Source organism: Pelophylax lessonae (assembly GCF_965119305.1).
Source record: "Pelophylax lessonae genome assembly, chromosome: 4".
In the NCBI taxonomy this organism is placed as follows: Eukaryota; Metazoa; Chordata; class Amphibia; order Anura; family Ranidae; genus Pelophylax; species Pelophylax lessonae.
Genome location: NC_138771.1, coordinates 250789649 through 250802999, shown reverse-complemented (window position 1 = coordinate 250802999; position 13351 = coordinate 250789649).

Below are 13351 nucleotides of genomic sequence, written 5' to 3'. Positions count from 1 at the left end.
TTGTTGGCCGTCAAAACACAGCCGATTTTCGTGCAGTCAGTACTGATTTTGACAGGGAAAAATCTTATGAGCAAGACTGGGCATGCTCAGATAAGAAAGAACACAAAGAAAGCAAACCAACACATGACATCACTTCAGAAGCAGATTTTTGTTGGGCGAGAAAATTTGTGTGCAGTCTAGGCACATTCCAACCAACAAAACACAACTCTGGACAAAAGACGGACGATCGGTCGGCCGATAATCGTTGCGTGTGTTCGGGGCTTTAGACTTATAACTTGACTTTAAATATGAATTATACAGTTTGCTTTTACTGTAGGCCGCTGAAAAAAAAATACGAATATGATATGTTACCATTACTGAGAAAAAGTCCTGCTTCCTACAAGATGGCCTGGGTCTTAACCACTGCTGGATGCTGCTTTAAGCTGTGAAAGCTGCTGTTTTCGATGTAGATATTTGGCAGCACACCACAGATCTATAAGTTGAGTCCAAATGTTTTTTTTATTGAAGTATGGTCACATCACAAACAAGAGAGTGCAACGTTTCAAAATCACACAGGACCCTTTCATCAGGCATGTAATACACATGCCTGATGAAGGGGTCCTGCTTGACTCCGAAACGTTGCACTCTTGTTTGTGATGTGATCATACTTTATTAAAAAACTGTTTGGAGTCAACTTGAAGATTCGTGGTGTGCTGGCAAATATCTACATTGCGTCATGCATGATCCAGTCTCCAGTTGGTGGTTGCTGCAGCATCTGGTATCCTAGAGCCTTTTTCAGGAACGTGTGAGATGGGAAAATGGATGGTTATCTGCTCTGTTTTCAAATAAACATGCACACCGTTTCCCAGACTTGTGACACAAGAGCATTGACAGAACTAGTAGTCTGCAAGCATATGGGCCTTTTCTTGTAAAGGTAGCCCATCATATTTGCATATTGGTTGCAGGGACAGATATAAGTCATAGTAAAAATTCAGTTATACCTTTTAAGAAATGTGCATGAGTGTAAAGATTTTCTAAGATGTTACATAACCTTTTTTGCACTTATGATGTTTAGATACGAAGATTACTGACACAAATGCAGAATGAATTAAATTAGTGGATATTGTAAAAATTAAGACAATGTGAAAATGTATTTAGAATTTGTTTTTAATGTGTTAATGCTTCTTTAGCATGAGACCACCTTTGTTTTCTAAAATCAATCTATCCAGCACTGTAAAAGATTTACTGAACTCTAATGAAAAATGCTATCAAAACATATGTGCAATTGATGCAGGTAGTTTGTCAAAGGCTTCAATGCTACCAGAGCTGTGTTCATGAACGAGGCAGAGTATAAAGTGGTCATGAACCAAGACATCTAAAATATGATACTGGAAGTCTTTTGGGATTCTTTAAAGTAACTTTGTCGCCACAAAGAGCAAAATGTAAAAATTGCTATCGGCAAAAGATGAATAATAACGGCAGGAAGTGAGTTCTCTCTTTGCTCTTTGAAGTACTACCCCAGCAGTGCCCTTCTGTGTGCCAAGGTTCCATGCTACATCACTGCAGGACACATCTTCATTCTTAGATAGGAGTCACTACCCACCAAAGAGATGACATTTATTCAGCTTCTTTTGAAGTTTTTTTTTTACACTTTTCTGTGTGCCAACAATGTTAAAGTGGTTCTAAAGACGGAAGTTTATTTTTTGTTTTGTTTTACCTTAATGCTTTTTTTACATTAAGGTAAAAAGCTGCTGCATGCAGCTCTTCCCCTAGCCCTCCTTATACTTACCTAAGCCCAATCTCGATCCAACACTGTGCATAGAGCAGCAGCTCTCTCTGCCCCTTCTCTACTCAGTGGACAGAGGCAGCGCTGCTGTCAATTGCAGCCAGTGAGGAGAGAGCAGGTCCGAGCTGTGCATATCAATGGACACACAGAGTGTGGCTTTGGATCAAGCATGCACAAGTGCCCCATAGCAAGCAGCATGCTTTAGGGTACACTTTACAGAGGAAGGAGCCAGGAGCGCCAGCAGAGGGACCCAAGAAGAGGAGAATCTGAGCTGGTCTGTGCAAAACCATTGCACAGTGCAGGTAAGTATTGTTTGTTATTTGTCATCAATAGCTGCTTTTGTTTGGAAATGCTAATGGTCTCGTAGCCAAGTAGATCCAATATCTTCAACACCTTCTGATTTATTGACACGTAACAAACATTCCGATTTAGAGTTTTCCCCTCATGTTTTCCTCAGCATAGGTTTTCTTAACAAAAAAAAAAAGTGCTCCCATTTAAAACTTCAAAAAATATATTTTTTCATGAGAACAGAAGCTGCTTTTGTGGTTCAATTGTCATACATAGGTGTGTTTTTCGTCAATGGCAAGCAGGAAATCCATCGCAGAGCACTTTTAAAATCAATGATGTATAAAAATTGGGCATGGCATGCTTAAAAAGTACAATGGTACAATGTTCTGCCATGCACATTTGTTACAAAAGAGATACATTGCTTAACAATCCAGTTTGAAAAGCATTTTCAAATGCAAATAAAACAGATATCTAACAAGATACCGTATAATGTTTCTATCTAGATAAAAGAAAAGCAAAATAAAAAGGTTGTGGGCGGTATTGTACTGCTGTACAGACCTGTTGGTAATCTATACCACGGATATGCAAACTGTAGCCCTCCAGATGTTGCAGAACTACAAGTCCCATAAGTCATAGCAAGACTCTGACAGCCACAAGAATGACACCCAGAGGCAGAGACATGATGGGACTTGTAGTTTTGCAACAGCTGGTGGGCCACAGTTTGCATATCCCTGATCTATACAAAACAGACCCAACAAATTTCCAGCTAGTTTTAAGTGGTTGGGGGGGGGGGGGTAAAAACATTTTTAATACATCTCTACAATATCGCATATTTCCCAATAATGTTGTGTCTTTAACCACTTGCCGACCGCCACAAGTACATATACTGCGCCGGTCAGCCCCGGCCAGGCAAAGTGACGTACCGGTACGTCACTAGCCTGTCACTGGCTTGTGAGCCAATAGCGGGCGCGCGCCCGCCCCAGCTTGTTCCCTAAGAAGTCAGTGCGTGTGACCGGCAGACCCGATGTCCGCGGGTCACTCGCGATCGTTCGCCGGGAAGGGAAAAAGGCAGGCGGCTAATGTAAACAAGCCACCTGTCATTCTCCCCTGTGTAAAAATGGAGATCAGACGGTTCTACTATGTAGGACCGTTGATCTCTGTTTTTACACTAGTAGCCATGTCCCATCACAGTTAGAAACACGCCCCTAGGACACACTTAACCCCTCCCTCTCCAATACAGTTAACCCCTTCCCTGCCAGTGTAATTTTTACAGTAACAGTGCATATGTATAGCATGGATTACTGCAGTAATGTCACTGGTAACCCCAAAAGTGTCAAAAATGTCAGTCAAGGGTCCGATCTATCCACCGCAATGTCGCAGTCCCGCAAAAAAAAAAAAAAAATCGCAGATTGCCGCCATTACTCGTTTAAAAAAAAAACACCAAAAATGACAAAAATCTTTCCCTTTGTTAGTAAACGCAATAACTTTTGCGCAAACCAATTAAAATACGCTTTTTGCTATTTTTTTTACCAAACATATGTAGCATAAAACAAATTGGCCGGAAATGTTAAAAAATTTAGATTTTTACATTTTTTTTGGGGAATTTCATATAAAAAAATGTGAAAAATATTGTTATTTTTGCAAAATTGACGCTCTTTTTTTTGTTTATAGCGCATGATCAAAAAAATCGCATAGGTGATCAAATACCACCAAAAGAAAGCTCTGTTTGTGGGAAAAAAAGGACGTCAAATTTGTTTAGGTACAGCGACGCACGACCGCGCAATTGTCCGTTAAAGTCACGCAGTAAAAAAAAAAAAATCGCAAAAAAACCCCCTGGTCAGGAAGGGAGTAAAATCTTCCAGGGCTTAAGTGGTTAAAATGTCTCAAATACTGAAAAAAATACCTGTTGATTCTGCCTGAAATCCAATGAGCTCCTAACTTCCTGTAGTGAACTGACAACTGCACTGAAATCCCAAGTAGTGTTGTCAACTTTGCAAGCTTTCTCCATTACTAAAGTACAAAACACACCCTCATATGTTATAAAGATGAGGAGAGAGTTGTATGCTGTAGTGTATTTTGTCTAGGTATACATTATAAAGTGGAACTTCATTTTTTTTTTTTTTTATTGAAAATTGAAAAGTCCATCACTATTAAAAATAAAAACAGCTTTTGCAGCACTATTCAAGTTTAATCCAGTACTGTCTCCCAAAGTAATATCTTTTTGCCACTAGATGCTGCCAGTCTTCCAGAAATACCTTGGGGTTTATTTACTAAAACTGGACAGTGCAAATCTGGTGCAGGTCTGCACGGAAACCAATTGGCTTCCAGGGTTTGGCTGATTGGCTACCAAGCACAGCTGCACCAGATTTTGCACTCTCCAGTTTTAGTAAATCACCCCAAATGGATCTTTCATTGATTTGAAGGAATTACTATCCTTAACACACTAAAGCCTCGTACAGGTTTCGGCAGACAAAATGTGATGAGCAAGACTGGGCATGCTCAGAGAAGAAAAAACACACGAAAAGTAAACCAGAACATGACATCACTTCTGCAGTTGGCCGACAAAATTAATGTGCAGTCTAGAGCACATTTCAACCAACACAACAACACTGGACAAAAGACGGCCGATCGGTCGGCCAACAATCGGTGCGTGTGTACGAGGCTTAAGTCTAGAAAAAAAAAGTGCCAACTTGGACTGCATATACAGTGGGTACAGAAAGTATTCAGACCCCCTTAAATTTTTCACTCTTTGTTATATTGCAGCCATTTGCTAAAATCATTTAGGTTCATTCTTCTTCCTCATGAATGTACACATAGCACCCCATACTGACAGAAAAACACAGAATTGTTGACATTGTTGCAGATTTATTAAAAAAGAAAAACTGAAATATCACATGGTCCTAAGTATTCAGACCCTTTGCTGTGACACTCATATATTTAACTCAGGTGCTTTCCATTTCTTCTGATCATCCTTGAGATGGTTCTACACCTTCATTTGAGTCCAGCTGTGTTTGATTATACTGATTGGACTTGATTAGGAAAGCCACACACCTGTCTATATAAGACCTTCCAGATCACAATGCATGTCAGAGCAAATGAGAATCATGAGGTCAAAGGAACTGCCTGAAGAGCTCAGAGACAGAATTGTGGCAAGGCACAGATCTGGCCAAGGTTACAAAAAGATTTCTGCTGCACTTAAGGTTCCTAAGAGCACAGTGGCCTCCATAATCCTCAAATGGAAGATGTTTGGGACGACCAGAACCCTTCCTAGAGCTGGCCGTCCGGCCAAACTGAGCTATCGGGGGAGAAGAGCCTTGGTGAGAGAGGTAAAGAAGAACCCAAAGATCACTGTGGCTGAGCTCCAGAGATGCAGTCAGGAGATGGGAGAAAGTTGTAGAAAGTCAACCATCACTGCAGCCCTCCACCAGTCGGGGCTTTATGGCAGAGTGGCCCGACGGAAGCCTCTCCTCAGTGTAAGACACATGAAAGCCCGCATGGAGTTTGCTAAAAAACACCTGAAGGACTCCAAGATGGTGAGAAATAAGATTCTCTGGTCTGATGAGACCAAAATAGAACTTGTTGGCCTTAATTCTAAGCGGTATGTGTGGAGAAAACCAGGCACTGCTCATCACCTGTCCAATACAGTCCCAACAGTGAAGCATGGTGGTGGCAGCATCATGCTGTGGGGGTGTTTTTCAGCTGCAGGGACAGGACGACTGGTTGCAATCGAGGGAAAGATGAATGCGGCCAAGTACAGGGATATCCTGGACAAAAACCTTCTCCAGAGTGCTCTGGACCGAAGGTTTACTTTCCAACAAGACAATGACCCTAAGCACACAGCTAAAATAACGAAAGAGTGGCTTCACAACAACTCCGTGACTGTTCTTGAATGGCCCAGCCAGAGCCCTGACTTAAACCCAATTGAGCATCAATGGAGAGACCTAAAAATGGCTGTCCACCAACGTTTACCATCCAACCTGACAGAACTGGAGAGGATATGCAAGGAGGAATGGCAGAGGATCCCCAAATCCAGGTGTGAAAGACTTGTTGCATCTTTCCCAAAAAGACTCCTGGCTGTATTAGATCAAAAGGGGGCTTCTACTAAATACTGAGCAAAGGGTCTGAATACTTAGGACCATGTGATATTTCAGTTTTTCTTTTTTAATAAATCTGCAACAATGTCAACAATTCTGTGTTTTTCTATCTGTATGGGGTGCTATGTGTACATTCATGAGGAAGAAGAATGAACCTAAATGATTTCAGCAAATGGCTGCAATATAACAAAGAGTGAAAAATTCAAGGGGGTCTGAATACTTTCCGTACCCACTGTACATATGTACTTTACTTGTGAAAATAATTCACAAAGCTACACTCAAATTAATGCAATGGTCCACACAAAATGACTGTCTGCATCCTAGGTCACCCTGAACCATCTGGGGTCCACCAGAGGAAATAAGAGTGAGGGCCACCTCAAAGCCAGTAGTGCTCTAATATGGTTGTAGATTTGTGTGAGAGGGGAAGGGTGGTGGAATTATTGTTGTTTGCCTACACATTATACAATGCTGAAATAGTACACTATATCATGATACTATACCACATGATATCACTATAGCATATGCTATCAAGCTACACCTTTATATTACCCAGCAAGAGTATAGCACATGCATAACCAACCAGTAAGAGGTTAACAGACTGCAACAACACATTATATACAATGCTGCCATGGTTACGTCAAGCAGCACAATTTAAGAAAGAGACACACAAGGTTGCAGGGATAAAATCCAGTGCGCACAGTGGAGAAAAGTGGGCACAGCTGTATTGTGCAGAATATTGGGCATGGGTTGTGGTTATAAAAGGCTGTGGTTATAAAGTGTCTATTCACATTAAAACAGGAGTCTACTCACATAATACAGTTCGTTGGATTTACTAAAACTGGATAGTGCAAAATTTGGTGCAGCTGTGCATGGTAGGCAATTAGCTTTCAAATTTAGGTTGTTCAATTAAGCTTTGACAAAAAAAAAATAAAAACCCGAAAGCGGATTTTGCACTCTCCAGTTTTAGTAAATCAACCCCAGTGTATACATATGCCACAGCCCTTGCCCCAATTCACAAAATACTCCTAAATTACTGCACCATTGCTAGAGTCTAAACAAACACACAACACGAGTTAGCAGTAATCCCCCCATTACTAACATGCCTTCCCCACAAGCTGTATTTTCTACCAAGGTTAAGTTAAACAGCACAGCGATATATGGAATGCAGTGTTCTGTACTAAGAAGAAAGATGTCAGCTCAAGCATGCCTCCTTCAAGCACCCCCACAACTCCCGTGTCACAGCTAGTATCAATGAACAAATTATCTGCTAGCTTTTTAAACTGAGACGGTTCCATGTACCCTCAGAATTGCCATCGGTCCCTTTCCCTTCTTTCAAGGTTCAGAGCTGTAAAATGGAGTGTAGGTGGCACTATTGAAAGGGGACCGAACTAGAGGGTTTGATGTGCTGTGCTAAGGAGGGATCAAAGTCCTCAAATTTTATGAGCATCAAATTACTTTTTCACCAAAGATGCATTTCATGGCACAAACTCATCACTTCCTGAGTTTAATGGAGATACACAGATGTTCTGCACGTTTTGGTTATACAGGCTTCACTGTAGTGTCTCTTCACAGCTCTCTTTGGTCTACCACTGCTCAACTCGCAGTGTCCTTGGCCCTCTTTTCCTTTCAAAGTGTTTGGGAGGTCAGCTATGTTCATAATGCCTCTAGGATGCTGCCTGTATACATGAATTGCATGGAAAAAATGGAAGTGTTTCCCTATGTCAACTGCTCAGTCGCAGTTCCACAGCCACATTATCGATCTATAAGCGCAGCTATTCTCTGGTCCACTAGCTGCCAACAGAGGAGAGGCTTGTGAGAACCCCCCTGTAGGATTCCCTGGTGAAAGTCTGTGCCTGCCTATTTAATAAATGGATTTTTGTAAAATCTTACCGTAAAATCCTTTTCTCTTAGCTCATTGACAGACGTAGTCCTCGGTGATACACCACCTTCGGGTTATGTTGCCTCCACAGGAGCAGGACTAGACAGGAAATTAAAAAGCTCTGGCCACACCCTAGGGGCAGTCCCAGAGGGTATATCCTCTCTCTCTCTGCCTCAGCAAATCAGTTATGTGAAAAAGCAGTCTTTAGAGATTTTAACCCAACCCAACTCAAAAAACAGAGGGGCGGGGACTACGTCTGTCAATGAGCTAAGAGAAAAGGATTTTACGGTAAGATTTTACAAAAATCCATTTTTCTCTAGCGCTCATTGACAGACGTAGTCCTCGGTGATACACCACCTTCGGGACGTCCCAGAGCAGTATCACAAATGAGGGGTGGGAAAATGGAAATCAAATCCCAATCTAGAAGGCCCAACCGGTGCCAACTAGAAGTTTACAATGCTCATCCTTAATGATGAGACTCAACAAAAAAGAGAAATTTTTTTTTTTTTTTTTTTTTCAAACAGAAAAAAACCCTCGAGGTAGACCACCTGTCTCCTCAAATTGCGGCCTGCAAAACCTTGCGGCCAAATGAGGCATCCGCCGATGCCGTCACATCAATTTTATAGAATTTTGTAAAGGTATGTACCGACGACCAGGTGGCCGCCTTACATACCTGGACCACTGACGCCTGATGGCGAAAGGCCCAGGAAGTACTGAGCGCTCGAGTGGAGTGCGCCCTAACAGGGAACGGAGGACTCTGACCCTTAATAGAATAAGCCTGTACCACCGTTTGTCTAATCCATTTGGCAATGGTCTCGGCAGATGCAGGCAAACCCTTTCTGGGGCCATCCGTGATCACAAAAAGTGAATCCGTCTTACGGAATGATTCCGTAGCTTTCAGGTATACCCTGATTGCCCGAACCACATCTAAGGAATGCAACGCATGTTCCCGATGATGCTTGGGCTGAGGACACAAGGAAGGTAGTACAATATCTTCATTCAGATGAAAATCTGAAACCACCTTAGGAAGAAAAGATGGCTTAGGATGAAGTACTACCTTATCCCTATGAATCACTAGGTATGGGGACTGGCATGATAATGCAGCCAGTTCTGACACCCTGCGAGCAGAAGTAATAGCCACCAAGAAGGCCACCTTCTGGGATAAAGTAAGCAAGGGAATCTCCCTGATGTTTTCAAAGGGAGGTTTCTGTAGAACCGACAAAACCAAATTAAGATCCCAGGGCGGTAAGAACGCGCGGACTGGAGGAGCCAGGTGCCGCACCCCCTGGATGAAATTCCGCACCAAGGACTTGGTAGCTAAAGGTTTCTGAAAGAAGATTGCTAATGCTGAAACTTGACCCTTGATGGTGCTCAAGGCTAGCTTCTGCTCAACCCCTTGTTGCAAAAAGGCCAATATTCGAGTCACCGAATAGGTACGTGGAGGAAATCCTAAAGATTCGCACCACGCAATATAAGTCTTCCATGTGTGATAATAGACCTTGCTGGAAGTCGCTTTCCTTGCTTTAATAAGGGTAGGAATGACTGAAGTAGACAAACCTCTGTCCTTCAGTACTTGGGTCTCAATGGCCAGGCCATTAAACCCAGCGACTGTAAAGCATGATGGTAAATTGGTCCTTGAGACCACAGACACTCCCTGAGACGAAGTTCCCACGGAACGTCTGCGACTAGCATGTCCAAGTCGGCCAGGCCGGCTTGAGGAGGCCAGCCTAGAATTTCTAGGACCACTGGCGCTGATAGAATCTGAACCAGGCGTCCCTAGAGGTATCTGGCCCCGACCATCCGAGAAAGTCTGGTCGTTTTCTGTTCCCACACATTTATCAGATACTTGGCCTATCTGGTCAACCAGATCCGATTCCTGTGAGGTATAGGGACTAATCTTAGGAAAAGGTAAAGGAAAAGATCTATTCAGGGAACGGTAACTACCGCTTCCTGTAGTACTTAAATGTTGGAAGGGAAGAATCGCACCGGTAGTAGTGGTTGAAGCTCGATCTAATGTCCTGAATACCGGTGAAAACGTCCCCCCACCCTGAAACCGGGTGGGGGCGCACCTTCAGGCTGTGTACTCCTTTGCTTCGGGTTTGGCTGGGTTGGTCCTCTGCTTGTCCGACCAGCCCTTCTTGAACCCTCCTGGAGGAGTCTTGCCTTTCCCGCTAGTACCAGCCGGGCGCCCTTTATGGGCGGTAAAGAAAGGTCCTCGCTTGTTGCGAGGTCCCTTAGCTTTAGTAGCCTGTGGCAAAAAAGTGCTCTTGCCCCCAGTGGCATCCTTGATGATTTCATCTAGGTTGGCCCCAAATAGACGATTCCCCTGAAAAGGGAGATTTGTCAAGGTCTTTTTGGAACCTAGGTCAGCTGACCAGCATTTTAACCACAGCACACGTCTGAGGATCACCGCTGACATAGATGCATGCCCTAATAAGGGAGTAGTGTCCAAGGCTGCGTCACAGATAAACTGTAGCCCTTGTATAATCTGTTCCATCAAATCAGATGTCTCCTGGGGAATATCTTTTCCCCTAAGGTCTTGGCGTACCATTTTCGCCCATTCCGTAAGTGTCTGGGAAACTAGACCAATAACAATTACTGGTCTAAATGCTGACCCTATCAGAGAGAAGATGGTGCGGGACTCTGCTTCCATCTTTCGATCCACCGGATCCTTAAAGGACGAAGTGTCCTCCACTGGGATAACCGTGGCTTTATTCAGCCTGGAAATAGGTGGATCCACCACTGGTGGTACTGTCCATTTCTTAATGATGGATTCCTCAAACGGATAGCGTCTAGCAATACGCTTGGAAATAGTAAAGGTACGTTTAGAATGCTCCCATTCTCCTTTAATCTGATTACCGAAACATTTGGGTACAGGAAAAACCTTCACCGTTTTGATGGGCTTATTAGTACCAAAAGGAATCTCTGTTTCAGTTGCCTCTGCCGGTAAAGCCTCAAGTTTTAAGGTTTCCTGCACTGCCACAACTAGTGCGTCCACCAATGCTTCTTCCTGAATTATAGCAGGAGAAGAAGCGTCCTCCTCACTGTCTGAGGGGGCTTTACCTGGGATAACAGCCTTTGCAGAGGAACCTGCAACTGCAGTGACCATCTCTGAATCAGAGTCAGAGGTGTCAGATAGTATAGGGGTAGGCGGGGGTCGCTTCCTTGACCCCCGTCCCTGACAGGCCGCCTCCACCCGAGCCACCATAGACTCCAAAATTGCTGTAAATGACTCTACACTCTGTGCACCGGCGGGTCCCGTGGCCCCCTCGAGGGAAACAGGTGGGGGAATATGTGTGGCAGGGTCCATGATAATTCCAGTCACTTCCTGGATAATATAATTCAAAAATAAAAAACTTTTTTTTTTTTTTTTTTCCAGACCCCCAGCGCCACAAAAAGCCCCTTAGTGTTACCTGCTAGGGATCCCTATCGATCGAGAGAGAGAGAGAGAGATAGACCCCCAGGCTCACCACTTGATGCTCAGAGTTTAACTGCAACAGGTTACAGCGCTGTCTTGACAAACAGGAAGTCTTTTGGCTGGCTGCCCAGGAAGAAAGGAGGCGGCTCCGCCCCTCTGCACGCCTTCCGGCGCCTCCCCTAGCTCCACGAGGTGTTTGGATCACCTCAAACATGGCCGCCCCCATGCTGGAGACACGAGGCTACGCCAAAATGGCGGCTCGTGCGATCCAGCAAAAAAATGGCGGCGGCCTGTACTGAATAGCGGTGTGCTGCAGGGCACACAACACTCTCTCTGCATGGGGATTTGGCGTGGTTGGCGGTACCGGCCCTGGCGGACCGCATGGCCATTCGGGAGGCCCGCTAATAGCTGGAGATCTGATTAGGAAGGCAGTCTACATGTCCGTGGCTTCTGACTGGTAGGTAGCTTATTCTTATCACCGTAAGATTCCCAGAATGCCACAGATTATAATCTTTTTAACATGTATACAATTAGATTGTTAGCTCCCAAACCAAGCCTCCTGGCTTTTTGCACATAAAATCACACTCAAAGTAGGAGGATCTGTGTCATTTATAGGATAGAGAGGGACTCTATCTTACCATACAGAGAGGGGCCCGCGTTCACCACAAGACCCGTCAGGGGAAAAGGGGGAACATACTACTCACCATACCGGAACCAGGCGGGCACCAACTCCTGACAGTACCCCTCTCCACCGGGGCGGGAGGGCTGTCGACCGATATGGACGCCGTGACTCATGGTCTTTGGCGTTTCAGCGAGACGTTTAACTCGCGGGGTCAGTCCTTTAATGGGACTTTGTCGCGGCCGACCCAGCGCGGAGCTATGGCCTGCACGCGCTCATAGGCTGAACTGGGGTGACCACCGGATCTCAACATCCAGCCCGTCGCCCAGTTCAGCTTTCTTGCTTGAAGATCTCACAGGAACACTGGAGAAAAAAAGCTGTCTAAAAAATCCTTTAAGAAAAAAATCTTGCCAGGACCTAAGATCCCAGCAAGGTATCTAGGTCCTTACTCCTAACTAGACAGAAAATAACTGATTTGCTGAGGCAGAGAGAGAGAGGATATACCCTCTGGGACTGCCCCTAGGGTGTGGCCAGAGCTTTTTAATTTCCTGTCTAGTCCTGCTCCTGTGGAGGCAACATAACCCGAAGGTGGTGTATCACCGAGGACTACGTCTGTCAATGAGCGCTAGAGAAAGTATTTTTTTTATGTAAACCTAACACTTTATTGACGGACACAGCTTCAGATCTTCATAACCGTTGGGTTATACTGCCCCCCTACAGGAGTAGGACACTAGGCAGAAAAAAAAAGTCTGGCTACTCCCATGGGCAGTCCCAGGGGGTATACTCCCTCGCTCTGCTATAGGCACTAAGGCTGGCCATACACTATACAATTTTCTTATTCAATTTCCTTTAGATTTACCTTAAACTATGTAGTGCAAGGGCCTACCCGACTGCATACAAATTGAAAGTGTTTAGGTTTGACCCTATATTACATGGTTTTGGTAAATCTAAAGGAAAGTTGAACAAGAAAATTGTATAGTGTATGGCCAGCCTAAGTTTGGTTACAAGCAGTTTAAGAAGAATTACAACTCCACAGAGGGGTGGGTGCTGTGTCCGTCAATGAACATCAGAGAAATGGATTTTACGGTAAGTCAAAAATCACATTTTCTCTATTGTTCATTGATGGACACAGCTTCAGTTCTTCATAACCGTTGGGACGTCTTAAAAGCAGTGTTAAACATGAGGGGTGGGAACAGCAAAAAATTCCCAAGGCTAAAAACAGTAGCCAACCAGGCAACTGGAGCTCAACCAAAACAACTGGAGCCCACCTGAAAAAAACAATACACCC